Source organism: Sander vitreus, chromosome 20 (assembly GCF_031162955.1).
Source record: "Sander vitreus isolate 19-12246 chromosome 20, sanVit1, whole genome shotgun sequence".
Taxonomy (NCBI): domain Eukaryota; kingdom Metazoa; phylum Chordata; class Actinopteri; order Perciformes; family Percidae; genus Sander; species Sander vitreus.
In genome coordinates, this window is record NC_135874.1 from 19230377 (window position 1) to 19250599 (window position 20223).

At 43.8% G+C, this 20223-nt stretch overlaps 1 protein-coding gene across 4 annotated transcripts in view; it reads right to left on the reverse strand.

Moving 5' to 3' along the window:
• tiam2a (TIAM Rac1 associated GEF 2a) overlaps positions 1 to 19792 on the reverse strand; it is a 77437-nt gene extending 57645 nt beyond the window's left edge. For 2 of the 4 annotated variants that reach the window (XM_078277209.1, XM_078277206.1), the window contains exon 1: positions 19615 to 19792. The gene's annotated coding sequence lies outside the window, so the exon portion shown is untranslated. Of the gene's footprint in view, positions 1 to 3275; positions 3439 to 19614 lie in introns of those variants that run through there. The other 2 variants (XM_078277208.1, XM_078277207.1) reach the window with 2 other exon arrangements.
• Positions 19793 to 20223: the final 431 nt, after the last annotated feature.

Genomic DNA, 20223 nt, shown 5'->3' on the forward strand with positions numbered 1-20223 from the left:
TAAATTGTGTTGGCTGACTAAATGGACTACAGATGAGTGTGTTTAATACATGAAGTTAGGTGGGAAATTCCAGGACGGACTTGAATTTTTTTAATGTAAAGCATATGAGGCACTAGATCCCGACGTTTAAGGACAGGGCAAAGATCCAGACTAATGTTACAAAAAAAATCAAATGTAACAAGGAGCCACACAAGAAAATTATTCTCTCCTCCTTTGTTTAGAATGAGCACTTGAAAGTACAGTGGAATCTTGGCCAGAGTCCTGGTAATGAACTTGAACCAGCACTCTGAGCTGATCAGAGGATTAACCAAACACTTGCTTCGCTCGTCATAAGTTAAAGCAGTACTGATACTGAGAGTAATGGTCTTGGCACTATAACCCTGAACCCACCTATCCAAGCCGCTTTATGCCAGTAACACACTGATTATTTCCAGGTATGTCGTACTAGTTGAACTGGGGCCAGGGTTCACATGGATAGCCTGTCTCCACCCTCCTACGTACTTCCGTTCAATTTTCATTTCCCTTCAGTAAGCTGTTGGGTTTTCTCCGGCCAAATATTTGGCGGTCCAATCAGCGAACAGAGGGAGTGGCTGAGAACGATGACGTAAGGAAGTGCGCCAGAAAGATGCGAGCGAAGCCATTCGGTCTGTTATGGCAACAACGCTGCCGAACAGTTAAAGCTCGAGCAAGAACAATCTTTGCTGAGTTTTGTTGGTGGCCATGATGTTGTGGCCCTCCTCCCCACTGGGTTCGGGAAAAGTTAGATTTTCCAGCTCGCTCCGTTAGTGGTGAAGGAGTTGGCTAAGGCTAACGCTAGCGATGCTAATGCTAAATATAAGCCGATAGTTGTCGGTCTCCCCTCTTGTTGCACATGCGCATGACATACGTCACGACCAAACGTTAGCGATTGGTTATGGCAGATCCAGAGTGGCTCTGGGCAGATCCAATAGTTTTAAACTTCAACAGAGTACCCGCCTTCAAGGAAGTTAACACTTGTCACTCAATGGAGAGTGGCCAGACTCTCTGTACAAATGAAATGTACGAGAGTCTGGTAGGACCGGGCTATCACATGGATGGACCCTAGACAAATCCAAGCCGATAGTGCATATGGATGCATGGTCAACTGTACAAGACTGATCCAACAGGAAAACAGGCATGTTTCTTATTCAATTTCCTGTTTGTCTTGCATCTAGTAGCTAGAAAGTAAAAGGTAAAATGATTATTAGTACCTTTACCTGAATGGAGAGTAACTAAACAATGCTCTCTCTGGAGTAAAGACCAAGAAAGCAGCTGCCGACAACACTAGGAGTCAGCATTAAGCTGGTTGTCCAACTTGTCACAGTGACTGCTTTTCTTTTAGTGCCTTTCTCGCAAACTTCATTCTCACAGAGCAGGGTTGTGGGTATGAAAGACTAAAAAGGTGTAACAACACACACGCCTAAAGACACACACCCTCGCCTTCTGCTGCGACTTGAACTGCAGTATTGTGCGACTGTTTTGGGAGAACAACAAGACAGACAAGTCTTCCTTTTAGTTGCAAACCACTGCACCCAGTCTGAACTCTCCCTCCCTCTTCCCCTTAGTCCCTCTGTTCTCGTCAATAGGCTTCCTACAGGCCATCTGCTCAGGGGCAAAGGAACCACTGCCACCCTAACGCTCCTCGACACACCCCATGACCTAGCATTTCTTCTCAAGCTGCCCCTGGATGACTCCCACGTAAGCTCCATGTTTAGTCTGGCACCGTGTGTGTCTTGCGTCTGCAGCTCGGGCGAACTGCAAGGAATGGGCCACACCTCGACGCGGTATAAACACAGTAGGTGCATGAAGGCATTGTTAAGGAAGAAACCTGCCTTTTTCCTACATGAAGACCACTGTGCATTTGGTGAACAGGAGCTACAACCTCCGTCAAAGTCTGAAGAACTACGTTTGCAATTCTGCCCCTTGTGTCCTTGAATCTAAACTTGATAACCAAAGCTGCAGGAACAAACTATTGACACAGCAGTGTGAAACACAGGGCCATTCCCCAGAGAACTTAGCCTCACAGTAATATGATGCTATAACTGCAGTTTTTTAACCTTTGGAGATACAGAAATCTTGCTGGGACTTTTTTTTTTTTTCTCCAATGGTGAAAATATAGGCTAACCATGTGCTGTGTTGACCATAAATCAACAGTGCAAATAAAGTGGAAAATAATATACAAAATGAAGTACCATCAAGGTTTCGTACTTTAGAATTATTATGCTGTGAACTAAGGAACTATGAGGTAATTTGTTATTGGAAGTGCCTGTTAACACAATCACACTGCCTTCCTCCTGTCAAATCAGAGCCCACGGGACTTGTCTCTTATCACTTTCCTCTGGCGCCGTGACAACTGAGCAGCGTCCTTAAAGCTCCACTCTTGTTAGGCGCAGCTTAGATTCAAACTTATGCAAAACAACCACACAAGTTCTTACAGGACAAAAAACAACAGGAAGTGAAGAAGAGAGAATAGTGGAGCCGAAGACCAGGCCGTCTCCTGCTGAGTTGTTGTCATATGAAACAGATTTAAAGTATTATGCGGTTGTTTGCTTGTGAGGAGAAATGTAAATCTATGAATCACTCGCTGAAAGCCCATATTACTATGTGGTGGATTCAGCCAAAGCCACAAAACATCCATCAAAGCGCTTTCTAAGTGTCTTTCGGACTTTTTCATTATACATTTAGAAGCTCTGCCTCTGTCTCCCGACAAAAAATGGCATTGCAGCCTTCTGAAAGATTTATACACGTATGCCACTGCCATTCCAGAGTGATGCCAAGAAAATAAAAACGTTTCCACACACTTTCATACAATGGGATACCACTGAGCGAGTATCCAGAGACTTCAGCATGAGATACAAAGTTTAGACGAGGTGGTGGTAAGGTTGTCAAACTCAGTTATTCTCATGAGTGAACGTGTCATGTTTGTTATGCTGACAACCCTGAAACGCACCACAGTGATAACGTTTGAGATTGTGATGAGTCACTTTGTTGTATCTTCATGTACAAAGCTACACGTGGCAGGCTTATACAGCAACGCAGACCACACACTAGAGATAAACATTAAACACAACTTGCTATCCAACAGATACAGGTGGAAACTAAACAGCACTCCCACATGCAAACACACAGAGTAAACCACACCTGTGGATCTTAACAATAGGAAACACAATTCAACCTCTTCACCTCAGCCTTCTCTTAATCCAGTAAAAAGGGGAAACAAAGGGAGTGAAAGATAAAACACAGAGCCCATAACATACCTTACCTCTGTGGCCCGGGCTTTCATCTAAAAGCTCTTTGAACAGCTTGCAAATGGGAAATCTAGCTGGTGTTCTCTGATCCCAAAGTGGATTCTCCCTGTGAAGGCTAGTTGTGTCTTAAAGCAACAGACACACCACATCTGACTCACATGCCCAGACACACTGGAGGACACATGGAAACTCCCTCCCGACTTCAAGGCAGCAGCGAATCACAGTCCTCCCGGGTATCCCTGGGTAACGAAGCGCCAAGAGGAAAAGCAGGAGAGCAGGGAGGAAAAAGTGAAAAGTTCTCAACAGAAGAGCTCTCTCAGAAAGAGAAGGATGCTTTATAGCTCTCATCCACTGCAAAAAGGCTCCACTACTCCACTGTGTTGTTTTTCCTATATCCTGCTTTTCCGTTGGCTAGGAGGAGGATGCAGGGCTTGTTACAGCCAAGGCGGTTTTCCATAGCTGTTTGAGGCGATTGGGCCAGACAAGCTGGCGTATAATGGCTGCAATGCTGCCTGGGGAGGCACTGGGGAGGGCGCAATGACTGGAGCTCTTGTCTGACCCTAAATACCACAATGACCCAAGGAGGAGGACGGGGAGGCAGCCAGCTACTGGGGAGGCAGAAATTGAGAGTGTGAGTCTGAGTCTGAGTGTGTGTGTGTGTGTGTGTGTGTGTGTGTGTGTGTGAAGACAAGGGCTTGTTGCGAAAAAGAGGAAATTACACAGGGGAAACAGAGTTAGCTACATGGCTAAGTTGTTTGTTTAACAGTTTTTATGGGCCAGAGGAGCCAAATAAGCATCTCATTTTGAGGAGCTAATTAAAATGCAAGCACATGAGTCAAAGCCTTCTCTGGAATTAGAATTTCTGAAATGCACTCAAAGTGTTGTGACTTAGACTTACTGTATCCCAGCGGAGACGAACGTGAGACCGTCATCAGTCTAAAAAACACATGCATGCCTCCATTCGACTCCACGGTTCACATAGCTGTGGGCACACAGTCAAACTGGCCCATTAAGAAAGCCACACCAGAACACAACACAGCATCAGAACTGTACCAAATGTGCTAGACTGTTCCTAAAGCTGCTCTCAACTCTCTCTCCTCTTGTTTATTCCATAGGATCTGAGTGTTATTGGTGTTCAGGGACATCACTCCTACAAGTGGAAAACATGAGAGCCCATGTAACTAGAATGCTCAATTGGGGTTCTTCTTTAGAAATTCATCTCGGCCTGAATAGCTTATTCAAAGTCACGACCATGCCACGCTGTATGAGCAGCTGTGGAATTGTCTTCCATCAGCCTTCTGCTTGACATAGAGACATCAGCTCCAGGGCACAACATTAGAGCTAAACAACATTGTTAACAACACAATAGTCCTCATGGCCTAGTCTGAGCTCCTCTCAAAGCCCTTTGTCAAGCTATAGATGGAGGCAACTAAAAGGTTGGTCAACAACACGCTCGGAGGGATTGAGAGGCATGAAAAGAGTGAGGCGCTGAGAAAGAAAGAGAAGGCTGGGAGGACCGCTGTGATGCATATTCATACAGAGCAGGTGCCGGGTCTAATTCCACATGGCCAAGTGATCTGACCACTAATTAAGATCAATTAAGGCCGCAACAAGCTCTCCAGAGCCAAATTAAATACCTAAGCTCTGAGCAACTGACTCATGCATGCACACATCTTAACGAAATTTCTTCAACTGCTGAACTAATGCCGAACTTGGTAGTGGAAGCTTAAGGTCATGTTGCTCTACATCATGATAATTCGTTCTTTACCAATATCTTGTATTCTGCCCATGTGTATCATACTCAGGAGTTACCAAGCAAAACAGTAAATACAAAGAAAAGGCGTATCTAACAGGCTTTTACGTGGAGGAAAACGGGAGCATGTTGTATGCACGATGACACAGGTTTCAAAGAGCTTATCAGCAGAGCTTTGCTTTGGGATAAAGCTTTCAAACACTAAGAATGCCCACTGATACAGAGGTCTAAGATGACTCATGATGGCCTTTCAGTCCCTCTGCCCAAAATCAAGTCCCCCACAGAAATCCTCTCCTCCAATTTGCAACCACAGTGTCTGCATGTATCCAGCACAATGGCTCTGCAGCACTTCATGTTTTCAGTAATTCAGGCATCTCAGAGAGATGCATCCTACTTGTGGTAAACAGAGAGTAAATTACTTTTTATGTAGTATAAACTATGTCACATTTAATCTCAGACAGATTACTTGCAATAATCCATCTCTGATGAAAAACTCACACTGGTCAAGTGATACTCATCGGGCTGACGGATGCTGTGGAGAAAGAGTTGGGGGAAGAGAGTCTGAGGGAGAAATATGAGTTTTCAGTCAGCATGCTAATATTTCTTGTCTCCCTCTTAAACAGCATGATGGAGCCACTCTCATAACTGGAGGCTGTTTATGGTTTGATGCCATTGATTATCCTGCTCACTGGGGACTGCAGTCTGCTGCAATTTGTGAACCAAGCGTCCATTGGGAGGAAATAAATTGATCTTAATTGCTCATTTTAGCAGCGATTAGTAGACCGCCTCACTCAGAAGCATGGATTTAAATATCAATGGTCTAGAAATGCAGTGGAAATAAGAACTAAATGGTCGGAGGGATTGGGGGTGTAGACTGATGGAATTCACTTAGGATGGAATGCTTTAAGTCAGAGTGAAAGGTCAAGTCTTTTGTTTGGTGGTTGGCTTTCACCCCTGGAACTCACTCCATCATGTGTAAAAATATAAATATTTTCTTAAACTGAACAACATCTTTGCATTAAAAAAAAAAACTGCCTTGATATAAACTGACCCACAGTAAAAAGTTTACTTTCAACAGAAGGCGTTTTTTCAAACTGTTCCTACATCTGAATGTAAAAAGCGCAAAACTCCGGGGAAAAAAAAAAGTAATAAAAATTTGTTCAAAAGGTTATCCCTCCCACTATATATCCCCTATTCATCCTTCTTCGCCTCCTTATCCCTCTGTGCCATACAGTGAAATCTCCATTTTCTGCCAGCATCCCCTGCTGTTAGCTCTGTTCATTTTCTACAGATTGTAGCTCCAGTCAGACAAGACAGCCCAAAACACAGAGTCCGACACTCTCCACTTTAAATTTACCAAAATATGTCGCCGCATGCAGGCTCCCTGCCCATGAAAGAGGGGATGTGTGAGAGATCCTCACTCAGAGGGTTTGTTCTCTGCTGACAGTGGCAGTGTAGAAATCTAAAATGGGATATGTGGTTTAAACATTTTCCTGATGCTTTGTTTATGGGAGACACTGACTCAGAAAATCCTCAAGGGGGAGTCAGTACCCATATGCTGCTCACTAGTGTGTGTGATCTAAAAAACAGCTGGAAAACTGCAGGTGCAAATCCGTTTTCCATCAGCTTCTCTGCTAATTAAGCAGCTTAATGGACAGAAGGAGGTCATTTTAAGGGTTACATTTGTGAAGGAAGAAGACACACACTTGAACTTGATCCAGAGCAACAGTATGTGGCTTTCAGGCTGACTGATATTCACAGACTTTAGCTGGATAGATTTTCTGGCCACCCACCCACCCACACACACGATGGGGAAAGTAATAGAATGAGTGACAGGCGGTGCATACAACACAGGTAACACAGGACAGAGCACGACAGCTTCCTTGCACAAAGGGGAAGGAGAGATACCTAATTATCTCCCCGCTGATAAGAGATAGGGAGAGAAAAGTGAATTTGAGGCGAAGAAGAAAAAAGAAAAGAAAAAAAAGAACATTAGTTGTTAACCTTCAGGAAGGTCAGTTTGAATCTCAGGCATCATCAATAAAAACAAAACCTTTTTCTCCTCCTCAACGTTTTGCCAACATTTACAGTGACTGTATATTTCGTGCATGCGAGTGTGAACGTCTGCATAATACACCTGCATTAAACCCATTCGCAAACTGTATTATCTCCACAGGAATTGACTGTGGCTGTCCTTTGTGCGCTGCAGGATAATCTGTCACATACTCCGTGGTGTGAGCTCTAGTGATTAATACGATCAGCCCGCGACTCGCGCACTCATTACCATAGCTATAGCCGCTGTAGTGTACTGCGGCAGTCATGCCAGACACACTCCAGGCTCCCTAAGGTGATCCATCAGTGATCATTGACCATTGCAGTGCAATATCAGTCACATGGAGCCAACTGCTAGAGGTCACACAGAATCACCAGAGGTTTCACGGAAACAAGTGCTGGGGATTTGGGAGCAGCAAGTAGGAGTGTACATGTACAGTAATCGATGGTCTTGTACAGAAAGCTGAAGATTCACACATAGGCCTACACATTCAAAACCACAAACACGCACATGTGGCATCAATCACCGGACTCAACAGCAAAAAAATCTATTGAGGAGCAGAAATCAATTCATCTGCAATTTGAAAAGGACAAGTCGCTCAAAGTGCCCCAGACGTGAACTAAATGAAATGACATGCGGCTGGTGAATACAGCTCTATCTGGGGTAGTAGGGCAACCAACTAAGTCTGGCTTTGTCCCAGCAGACACACACACAAACACAAACACTGCACACACACCTGCTAAGCTGGCACATACTGTTGCAGAGGAGGGCCAAACACTATGTGTGTGTGTGTGTGTGTGTGTGTGTGTGTGTGTGTGTGTGTGTGTCCCCTTCCCATCCATCACTGCCACAGGCATGCATTAATCCCTCTCTGCATTCTGGAGGAGCTCTGACACCAGAGGGAGTTTGCCCTTGTGGCCTCCCCCACCCTGGGTATAGAGCACCCCGCACCCAGCCCTGGAGCCAATTTTATCCACTGCAAGTCTAAAAACTTTTTTCAGAAATGTGTTGGCATGAGCTGATGGATCACCAACATATGATTTAAGCTTGCAAAGCCAGAGGACAGGTTGAAGCTAATGGATATGGTAATTCAAATGTTATCTCCCTATGCCAAGGCGAGCCATATGTTCATGGTAAACTAGCGCTCCAACTGGCAATGTCTCTTCTTTTATGGCCTATTAAGGGCCAAAGTGTCACAGTATCACAGTCAGGCCAAACAGGACATGAATCACTCAGCCCGCTTTGATCGAATTCATGAGCATTATTCTCTTCACCGTACAGGTTATAAGACCACCTGACTGATTACACAAGGAAACAAACGTGTCAAACAAAATAATAAGTAGGTGAGAAATACGAATTAAGGTAACAACCAATAGCATTTGTTGGTAATTGCTCAGCACTTTCTGCACCGTTAATAAATCACAGTCATGTCTGCTAAAGCTGTGAACTGTAACAAACTGACAGGCGGAAGCCAAGATGATGCTTTAAGGTAATTAGAGGTTGCTAGTCTAGTCTCGGCTTGTCTGTTGGTTTGCTTATTGTGGTCAAGGTTAAGATAGATAACAAAGGAGCAGCTAGCCATTAGAGGCCATTACCTGAGGCAATTACATACCATATTAAAGCCTCTTTTACCACATTGGCAGGTCTGAAAGACTGCCTGCGTTAAGTGCTCAGGATGGATTTTACCTGGCGAGAACATCATCTAAACGTGGAAGATCATTCAACGTGGCGCAAAAATGTCCACGTGAACAGGAGATAATTCAGCGCCAATCACGTAGCAAGCTGCTGACATCCATTGTTTCAACATACTGACACAACCAAAACTGAACTACAAAACAAGCAGAATTAAACCCCTCTACCAGAATAGGAGGATTAACTTGTTTAAAACAAATTTCAGGACTGCATTGCTTATTAGGAGTGACCTTTTGTGCTGCAGCGAATCCAAACCACATTACAAATGCATTAGACGAGGAAAGCAATTTCTTTCTGTTTAAAAATGAAAATGAACGTGGTGATTCACCAGAAAGGCTTTAGTATTCTCATCACACTGTTGAGTGAGACAAACATACATTCTAGTCTCTAGCAGAGCAGAGTGGAGCCAGGCGACCAGCTGTAGATGGCAGGATAAAGCGAGTAGGCTGTCGGCATCAGGTCATAGACCTACATCAGAGCCCAGTAAACACAGGACCACAGTCTGGACGGCTAAATAAACTATCCATCAGGTAAAATCAAACGCTGTTTAGACACATACTGCAGTACATGGAGCCTGTATGCATGCATGTTTACATACATGCAGCTTATAAATGTCCTTAAACACTTGGGCAGTCTCTAAAAAAGGAAGTATCCCACTTAAAGTACAGTTTTAGTAAACACAGTTCTTCGCTCACATGCAAGGAAAGCTCACGTAAATCTCCACATAAAGTAACCATCCTCTGATGTAAAGCTGCACACAGCTACTGGCTTTCTACAGAATGGGGAGAAAACCTAATATTCTCTGCTGAGCTGGCTGTTGATCAAAAGGTGGGTAAATTCCCGAAGCAATAAACAGGTTATGAAATAAGACCAGCTTAGTTCAATCTCACTGTTACAGGAAAAGCAGGAACACTATTGCTCCTGTTATTATTAACCAAAACAATTTGTATTATTGCAGCCTCAAGCCCCTCAGCTGACCATAATATACAGTATGTTACTGTACACGGCAGACTTACAGCACAGATAGGAGGGGAGAAATCTGAGCTAGAATGTCTGCTCATTGTCCTGCAGGCACTGATAATGGGTGAGACAGCTGGTGAGGAGCCAGGCCCGAACACACACGAACATTTTACTCATCACCGTAGCCACTAGTTCTGGATGTGTGAGGCTACTCTGTGCATGCAAGCAGGCTCCTAAATACCTGCGTAGGATGTACAGGCAAGCAACGTTATGAACAGTTTTTATTTGTACAGATGCGTCATATGATTAAAGCTAATGTACTTTATACATCAGACCCAATATTTTAAACAATCTTGACATACTTTCATTACAACAGCCAACAAACAACACCTGGGTGTCTAAAAACTTGAACTGTGGCGAGCAGTTAAGTGTGTCTGTGGGATGTGGGAATTAAGGCCACACTGGACACACTGTGCCGGAGGACAGCTTAATGCTCACAAACAGGTTTAACACCTGTGGTGAGTGTGTGTGGACACATCTTTGCATGTCTGCTTGCCTTTTTCCCAGCAGACGTTTTAGTCAGTGCACAACCCGTGACCCAGTTTCTGTCCCTAAACTGTGTCATAGGTTAACATGGATTGTGTATGTTGTGTGTAACCTGTTTGGAGAAAGTTTGCTTGATGACACACGTGTGCCGTTAATGCCTATCGAACTCCTTTTTATTTTTAAGTAGATTTTGACTCTTAACATCGTGGCAATTATTCTACAAAGCTCACTCCCAAAAAGGAGCCCAGATGGCAAAAGGTGAGATTACATTTGACCGTTGAATTATCACAAGGAATTATCTGAAAGCTGTTATCGAGCTCTAATCTAGAACAGGTGCTCGACAAAGCTCTCAGGCAGTTCTGTGTTTAAGTGAAAAAGCTAAATAAACGCGACAACAAAGACTGACCTGTGCTGGCTGCAGGAAAAACACAGAAACCAGTTTCTCTAGTCACGCGGGTGCAGGGGCACGTGAGCTAATTTCTACGGCAGCAGAAAAGTCACAGATAAATCTTTGCTAAACAAACTCCTTTGTCCAGCTTTGCAAAGCCTTTTCACTGAGGAATGCGGTTCACAAAGACTGATAACACAGAGACAAGCCAATGTGGGCACCGAATGGCACCTCATCTAAGGGCACGGCAAGACTCGGCTAAGCGCTAGCAGCTGTGCCACATGTGCACCGCTTTTACCGACATGATTAAATTAAGGCCCCTGCCAAACTCATTATTATCCCATCCATATAGGGAGGCTCAAGAATGTCAATGAGGACCACGCTCATTATGCAGTCGTCCAGAGAGAAACAAGTACTTTCACACAGTTACAGAATGTAAATCAACAGCATATTTGAGCCGACAGGCTTCTTTTGTGTCTCCGAAAAATTATAGGCCAGTCCTTTAATTTTTATTCTGTAAAATAAATTCCTCGACCAATTGAATTACAGCTCACGGGCAGATGCGACTGCCGGGTGAAGTCCCATAGGACTGGCTGGTGGAATCGACAGGCAGATGCTCCCACCAGCAGAGGTCAATAAGGTCAAGCTGTTCCATTATGAGAGGACAAGGGTGGTATTTATTCACAGCCTTCTCCTCCTAAGCTGGGCTGGGCTTTAAAAGAATGGAGATGGATACTTAACCCTTGAGGCAAACGGCTGACTACAATCCATCCACTGTTTCCCTTTACTGGTGGAGATACAGAAACTGTTCCACCCACGCCCACCGAGAGGAAGGTATGAAAAAAAGAGCAGTAAGGTGGAAAGAAAGTTGCTGGAGAAATTCACAGATTATCTGACTCCTGAATGATCAAAAGAATGCGCTGCCACCCAGGTGAGATAATAACAAAAGAATAGGGAACGGGGTGTTCCAACTGAAACAGCAGCAATGACCATAGAGGCACATATTGGTTAAAACCATCTAACCTGACATGACTTGTCCACGGAGTCCGGGAGGCCGTTTTGTCTACATCAAAATGGCTCTGATGTACCTCTGCATATAGAAGATGATACTGAACTCAATATTATTAAGCAATGTATCTTGGCCTTGGACCTCTGTGGCTAGCCAAAATGTACTGCACAGTGTGCCAAAAGGCCCAGACATTAAGCATGCTGGTAAAAGCTCGGAAAGAATGAGAGCAGTCTTTCAGCTTTTTAAATATGTGTTGGTTAAAAAGCCTGTGGCATTGTATGATAGCATGCTCAGCTAAAGCAGGAGGCATGTCTGGGACCACACACACACACACACACACACACACACTTACTTGAAATGTGTTAATTAAGCTTTCCACATCTCAATTCGAAATGTCATCAGCTACAATACAAATGGACATACGATTCATCGAGGGAAAAGAAAGAATACAGAGAAAAACGATGCATGAGGCTAATAATACAACCTGACGGTGTAAGTACAGCTTTTCACCCAGCTCCTTGAACTGTAACAATCATCTCAACTGTCAGGAAACCCCAGGTCCTGGCGTTTCTCAACACTGTTATTAATAGTTTAAGCTTAAGCCTGGGCATGCCTGTACGAACTGTGCACTGTATAATATTAGTGTATTAAAAAGGCAACCACAGGTTTCCAGTGAGGCCGATGTCTCCACGCGAGCAGACCACAGGGCTTGCCGCTAGAGACGAAACCGCTCGCTCGCACACACACAAAATAACTAGTGAGGAGGAGGACGAGCGCCTAAAGAGACGGGTGGTTTTCAAAATAACTTCAAGAAAATATCGCAGTTATTAAAGTCATTCTTTTACAGTTTGACTCTCTGCCAGGACATTTGAACTGAGAAAATTGGCAACCGCTAATTAAAAACAGACCAAGCCAGAGCATAGATACCTGAGGCAAAATAAGTCAAATTATTCGTTCTAGTATTTTTTGTATTGACAGAGAAAATGATTTGCAATAACCTAGACACCAGAGTCAGTGGGTTGAGTGATACATCAGCCACCTATTAGTCACCAGTCAGGGTGTGCTCTATGGATCACTAACCTTGTGAGACTGTGAATAAACAATTTCACCCTCTTAAGGAAAATGATATATAATGAATGGCTTCACCACGGTACACATTCACTTTAAACCAGACCCTGTCACATGCAAGGTGAATATCAATGAGTATATAAAAAAAGTAGAAAAATGCTCTGAAAGGTGTTTTTTTCTTTGATATGCTAGCAAAAGGATTCATGTCATGAAAGCAGATGAGATAAGATCAAAACCTGCATCCTATTAGAACCAACAGGCGGTTCACACACAGTTACTCCATCAACATAGATGATGATGAAGGCTTTGAGAGAGTTACGACGTGTAACAGAGTTCTTGTTATTCAGCTAAAAAGAATGAAAGCAGAGGAGCTGACACACACACACACACACACACACACGTTGTGAGTCAGGCGTTCCTCTTTTTACCACAGAAATTCAGTCTAAACTGCACGCTCACACATCATCTACATCCAGGGAGATGTGGAAAAGCCAACAATGGTCCTGTTGAGTATGTCAAGCCATGAGGAAGGTTTCAGGAGTTGAGTCAGATGGCCCATACTAGCTACTATCCTAGCCTAGCTGTTTAGCTTTAGCATAGAGACTGGAAGCCAGGAGAAACTGCTAGCCTGGCTCTGTCAAAAGGTTCCAGCAACCCTAAAACTCGTTGCAGTGTTGCCCAAAGACCATCTCATAACCTCTTTCAGATCAAAGTCCTTGGACAGGGGACTAGGAACAAATCAGGGAGTCTCTAAACTAAGCAGTTTACTTTCTTGGTTCCAGCACCTTTAATAACATTAGGATTGAGCTGCAGACACATTAGGAGTTAGCCTCTCCAATGACAGTTGAATGTCAAATTACATCAATAGCCTTTGGTATCCCCTGTACACACAGCACACACGTGTCTGCCGGTGAACTTGCCCATCCATCCTCTTATAATCATACCATAAGGTTAAGGGATTCTGCAACATTGCAGTGATTTTCTGTGAGTGGCAAGTTTTAACAATCCTTAGGGGACTGTGAACCCATGGACTGATAAGACTTTTAAAAAAAGGCGGCATTTATTGTATGTAAGCCCAGTGATCTGCTGTAACACCGTTTGAAGAAGAAGACATTAATATTGCAGGAGTGTCCCAGGTTGCAATAAGCTGAGCAGCGACCTGCACTCTGCGTCATTTGCTTGACTTGGCATCATCCCATGGAGGAACCTGACAGCGATAAGACTGACCTTCTTGACTTTGTATAAATGCTGTGCTCTTGTGTAATTTGTTGGAGGTGAGTTGATGGCATGTTTGGTGGCAAAAAAAAAGGTGGCAGAACTGGGAAGCAAAAATGATTTTTTGCTCCTAAAAAGGTACATAAAGTGTGTGTGTGTGGGGGGGGAGGAAATCATTCTGCTTTTCTAAAAAGGTTTCTCTTCTCAACACTGGTTTATACAAGGTTTGCTGGGTGAAAAAGTCTAGACTGTCCTTTGCACCTGCGCCCATAAACTGTGAAAGCCACCCGAGCCGTGCACTGTGCAGCCAGGGTGGCATGGAGAGCGATCCAGGCAGTGTGAGCAAGTTGTTCCCCCTGGGCCACAGAGAGTGAACTCTGGGTTAAACAGCTCATATGGAAGAGCCAAGCGGAGATCGTGTCTTGGCGCTAGCATAGCAGAGAAAAGTGAAGTTGGAAGTTTCTGGGCAATGACGAAACCCAAGTCGACCATAGTGAGAAATGGAGAACTGCTAGTCGATCTTAGGGCATCCAGAGGGTGCTGTAAAAATATGCAAGCCCACACACAGGTTCTCCCACCACAGCCTGGCCGATACACCACTTGGCTTCCTTAACTTTGAGGATATGATGCACATTGCTGCAATTTTACAGACTGCAAAAACTGATAAAATGTTCCTAAAACTACTGTTCTTTTCTCTTATCTTGACATGCTTTACAATGAATTCCTTCAGTCATATATCCTTTTCCTTTTAACAGCTGAGGCCTGTCAGCCAAATAAGCCTTGATGATGATATCGCCCCAGGAAACAGGTTATTTGGCTACATTTACTTAAAATTTTTTTAAGAAAGCTTTAATTGAGCGTGTTCACTGAATGGATGCCAGGATTGCCGGTGACCCAAAGCAATAGGACCCTGCCTCTGTTTACGCTGGCCGGATGCCAAATGACTGAACCAACATGACAAGGCCTGGAGACTGAGAAGTGGAGAAAAGAGCTTATCTTGCTCGGAGATCAAACCACATACTGCTAAAGCGGAGCGGGGCTGGACAGGGAGAGTAGAGCTAATGAGGCAGAAAAATGTTCCTCAACATAACACTATAAGGGCTGCCAAAGACCCTCCCCAATGCATTTCATGTCTGTCACAAAGCCCAGGAAACCTAGCAGATATGGGCACATCGTGCCCAGAGCAGTTCAGTGGAGCGAGCTACTGAGCAAGCAAAAGGAGGTAAACAACATCAATATCTTGTAAGACTGCAGAGTTATAGCAATTTTGTGTTGTGATGACGGATATATTGGTGCTAAAGGAAGACTGTGATGAATGGAGTATTGGACACAGTTGGATCCATGTGTGGTCAGTGATGGATTTGTGCACATCACAACACTCTTTACAACTATGATTTATCATCTTTCAGAAGAATCATATCGTGATCAGGCTACAGTGATGCAGAAATTTGATATCTAAATTAACTATAAACTGTAAAGAGACCTGGCACAAATAAAACCACGCAGTTCAAAGACATGAACGCAGCTTTGATTATTTTCTGAATAATTTAGCAGAATTAATCAATCGCCTAGCTTGAAGTGCTGTGCATAAAACATCAGAAGTTGGTGGGCTTCCTAGCTTTCGTCAAAGACAATAAGATAGAAAATCTCCACCCACTGATGAGCAGGTGGGATGTGCTGGAGTAAATGTGTACCCGGTGTTTGCTCCATCCATCATGGGGGGCAACACAAGACACATGGCGCCAACTGAACATCCAAGCAGCGAGCGCTTTGACCTGTAGCACCAGCTGTGTTTGCCTTTCCAATAGGGCAGGGATGGTAAGGGAGACCTTATGGCTACTGGGCCGAGGTAGGGCAGATCAATCTCAATTTATATTGTTATAAGGATTGACCGGTAAGCAGGCTTAGAGCCAAGGAGAGGGGGATGCAGAATGGGGTATTTTCATACAATCAGGGCTGTTGATAACCTGAAGAATATGCTGTCTTTTAAAAAGGTATAAAAAAAAACTAAAATACAATGTGCATACAGAGTACTGTACACAGCATAAGACTGTTTCCAGCTTGAATTTGTAATGAAATGTTTAAATAGTATTTTACACACAGCAGCAATGTGCTGAAAGAATATGCTTTGAGCATAAAAGATCTCACACACACAACACACACCAGCAAATAGCTTCTTTGCCCAATACTACTTGTCCTCTCAGCCTCATTGTTCATACATTGTGATAATCAAACTACTTCTTGTATGTTCACGGCTTGTAAATCACTTGGTCGGGTTCAAAGTGCTGAGGCAGCACCTTTTCCAGACTGAAATATTGCATGCAGTCTGGTAAGCTCGCAGGAATTACATGCACTGCTACTCAACTGCTGCCATGGGGGCATTTTGTTCCTTATGCACACCATTCCCCATATGTTTATATGGCCGTCAATAAAAGAATGGTAATAGCATGTCTTGCAGTTATTTCTTTGGGGTTAATGAAAGTCTTACTCACAAGTGAGTCATGTGGTGCCGTTTGAAGAGCCACCTCACTCACTTATTCACCTACACCCCAATCACCCACACCTAACTCTTAATCCATTACCTTGTCTAACACATTGTTAAAGCGCCTGCCACCATTTAATCTTCATTTTCTTTGCAAACCCATACGAGCCATTATTTAGCACGTGACCTCAGAAGGAGTGCAATTCAATTTAGACCTATGCATTAATCTCCTCAAGAGGTCCGGGAGTTGTGGCTGTTAAGAGGAGCATGAATGGGTGCATTGGTTCAGCTAGATGAAACCACGCCGCTCTGCTGAGCTGGACAGACGGTTCAGAAGGCTGTGCAGCCGAGCAGGGAATCTCGTGTTGGAGTAGATACACAAAGTGAAGCTGACTGAACAAATCCCTTGAAGTGAACGGGTGGGGGTGTGTGTGTGTGTGTCTGTGTCCGCGCCAACCCAGTAGCCACAGCAAAACAAGTTAAATTCAGAATCACTGAATTATGCAGCACAGAAGGTACAATGTGTCTCTTTTTGGCTGTTTTTTTAGTCACAGGGTTCAGTTATTATTTTTGTCCAAACTGCCATTACAACACAATACGGGTAATGTCAATGTCGTGTTGGTGATAGCTCTTCAACCTGTACTTGTGTGCACCCAGAAAGGGGTCAAAGCCAGTCATGTCCGTGTTGGTTGGCGCCTCGATGAGTGCGGTAGCAAATGAGAAGGCTTGGCCAAGATGCTGTCAACACCAGCTTTTAGTTCAACTGCTTTTAATAGCAGCCACTCCAGACGCTGCTGGCCATACACTACTAGCAAACACTTTAAAAGCCAAATATAATCTCAACCACAGAAGTAAGAAATAGAAACATACAGGCCACCATTATGCTTGCTTGACTGGACTGTCTTCACTGAAACAGAAGCCTTGAAAGGACATTGTAATCGAGGGAGTGAACATGCTGAGAAATGACAAAGAGAGAAAGTTGTTGATTTCAATTTGATCCATTTCAAAACCTTTTGTTTCAAAGATGCACCAGTCATGTGGAGCCTCTGTGGTTTTCCCCTGCAGTGCCTCTCTACCTAGAGACAGTAAAAGGCCTTCATCCCTGTGTGACAATAAGCACAGATGTTACCCATGCCTGATAAGTCACATGTACGCCACCTTATATGGAGAAAAATGTGCCGGGGAGAAGACATGATACATTGGCGTTTCTCGGCCAGTGTGCTTCAGAAGAATTAACGACAACCGGCACTCACAACCTTCCACATCGTCTGCGGAGAGGAGAACTACAACAGTCAAATTGTTCTTCTCTATAACTCCAAAGTCACACACTGTACATCAACTGACGTTGCACTTTTAATGGAGGGAAGTTCCTGTGGTGATTATGTCACCGTTTCATGACGTTACTGAGCCCTTCAACTTAAATTAGACAAGAGATGAGCTGTAGATGCCTGCGAAGCAATTCTGCGCCACCCAGAGAGAGGGTAATATTACATTTCCCTTTTACCACTGGTAAACAACTTTGACAAACTTGACAGTCCTGCCAGCTGAAAGTCTTAACTCGCAACTCGTGTCACAAAAGGAAAGAGTGAACAAGCAAACAATTATGGTTTTTTCAATAAAAAGGAAATCACGGGCCACACTCAATCAGTATCACTGATTCTAGACCCTGTCCCAACCGGGGGGAAAACAGAATAGTAAAAACATAATGTTCCTTGTGGTCGAGGATTTCTTTGCCACAAAAATGTGAAGCGCAAAAGCAAAAACATGCATGTGGTGCCATGGCTTCTGACCCGGCGATATTGTTACTGGCCTCCAAAATCCAAAAGAAAAAACAGGGTGCACACATGAGAACAACAGCAAGCATGCAAGTACATAACTATTTCTCTAGAGTCCATTAAACAGGCAAGGGGTGCTGAAATATAAACCAATCACAAAGCACATTCTCCCCACCAGAAAGATAAATGGAAGACTCTCTTGTGTCATGTTGGGCTGAGCCTAATCCCTGGATAAAAACAATCCAAGTAAATGATTAGAAACCATTTACAGTGCATTCACTCATCTAATCCATCATTCAATAATCATTAATCCCACTAATTGCCATTAAATATCACATTTCCTCAAGACTGAACTTGAACAGACAGATCAATGGCCAGGCCAGCCAGCCTCAGTGAGTCAAACATTAGCCTGTGTTTTTATCATTACAACCCTCAGCAGTGTGCAAAGGTAGCAGGACAGTCAGACTGACACTTTCCCAAGTGGCTTTCCCTACGACAGAGGGCCCACCAACCATGCCAAAAGGAGTGCCCGGCCCTTCCTCCTACTCCTTGGGTCGGTTTTCTTTGGGCGGGCCCTTCACTCCAGGGGTCCCGGGGCCCTTTTGTTACCTCAGTATGTGGCTACAGAGCCATTCCACCCCAGCACATGGCCAAACAGCAATACAAGCTGAGGGTAAACCACATCCAAACACAACAGCACAACACACTTAGTGCATAAATCAGAAGGAAGAATAAGAAGCAATAGGCGGACACTGACACTACTGTGGGCTACATGTTGAACATCTCTGCACTCAAGTGATCTATTGTGTCAATAGAATGACACCCAAATACCTGTGGTTTGGAGATTTTATTCAGCGTGCTTACAGAATGCATTTGATTTCATTTAGGCTTATCATACCAAATTGGGTTTCACACCACACAAAATACTTAACGTATATTGCATTCATGAGCAAAGTAAAAATCAGCACTCACACTGGCTGTTTTAATCTGACGACTATAAATTTAAAGAGGGATCATTCTTTCTCTCTAGGACAATACACACAGATGAATAACTACCTTGTACTTTTTACAGTGGTCCATGGTGTAGTACTCTTACAATAAAACGCCTTTCACCATGAAACATTTAGCCTAGCTTCGGTTTGTATGTTTTTACAGCCAAATGATTTCAGTCACAGCTGCTGCAGCGAGATTTACTGCTCACACTAACCAATGAGAAGTCACTCGTGAAATTAGTGCCGAATATTACACAAACGTCCCCAAACTTTTGTTTAACAGACAAACTTTGTGAGACAATCCTGATTAAAGATGCGTTTAGGTGTTGCAGCGGACAACGCCTTTGCAAAGACATGAGCGGATCGAGTCATTTAAAACCAACGTGACTATAAAATAAGTTCGCTTGCAACTCACCGGCTAATGTCTCCTCTGATAAAACATACTTCTCGCAGTATTCACGTGCTTCCCTCTTCGCGACCGCTAAGTATAACGTTTTTGCATTTAACAGAAACATAAAAATCGAAAATTCTTGAAGCGTACTTCCACGACTCCTGTGTTTCCAGAACGAATGTTCCTGGGACGGAGCGCCAAGAGACTGCGGACTCCTCCCAGACAATGTGGGGTTAAACTCCTCCTTCCGACGGACCCTGAGAGGGGGGGGGGGGATGGCCGTGTTCTTCAGTACAACATGGAACACCGGGGGATTAATGACAAGTATATCTAATTGAATGCTAAAACACGGAAAATCAGGGGTTCCCAAACAGTGGTTCGTGGACCTTTTGAGGTCACTCGCGGAGATGCCAGGGTCCTCTGTGAAATCAAATGAGGTTTAATTGGCCTACATGACTACTTCAGTTAAATTAAAGGAGCGCTAGACCAATTTTACACATAAAGTTCAGTGTAATTGTGATGATGATGATGATGATGATGATGATGATGTCAGCACAGTTATCTCTGCCTGGGCTTGAGACTTAATATTTTTTTTTATAGAAAGCCTGCTTTTACAAACTGGAGGTGTGGGGT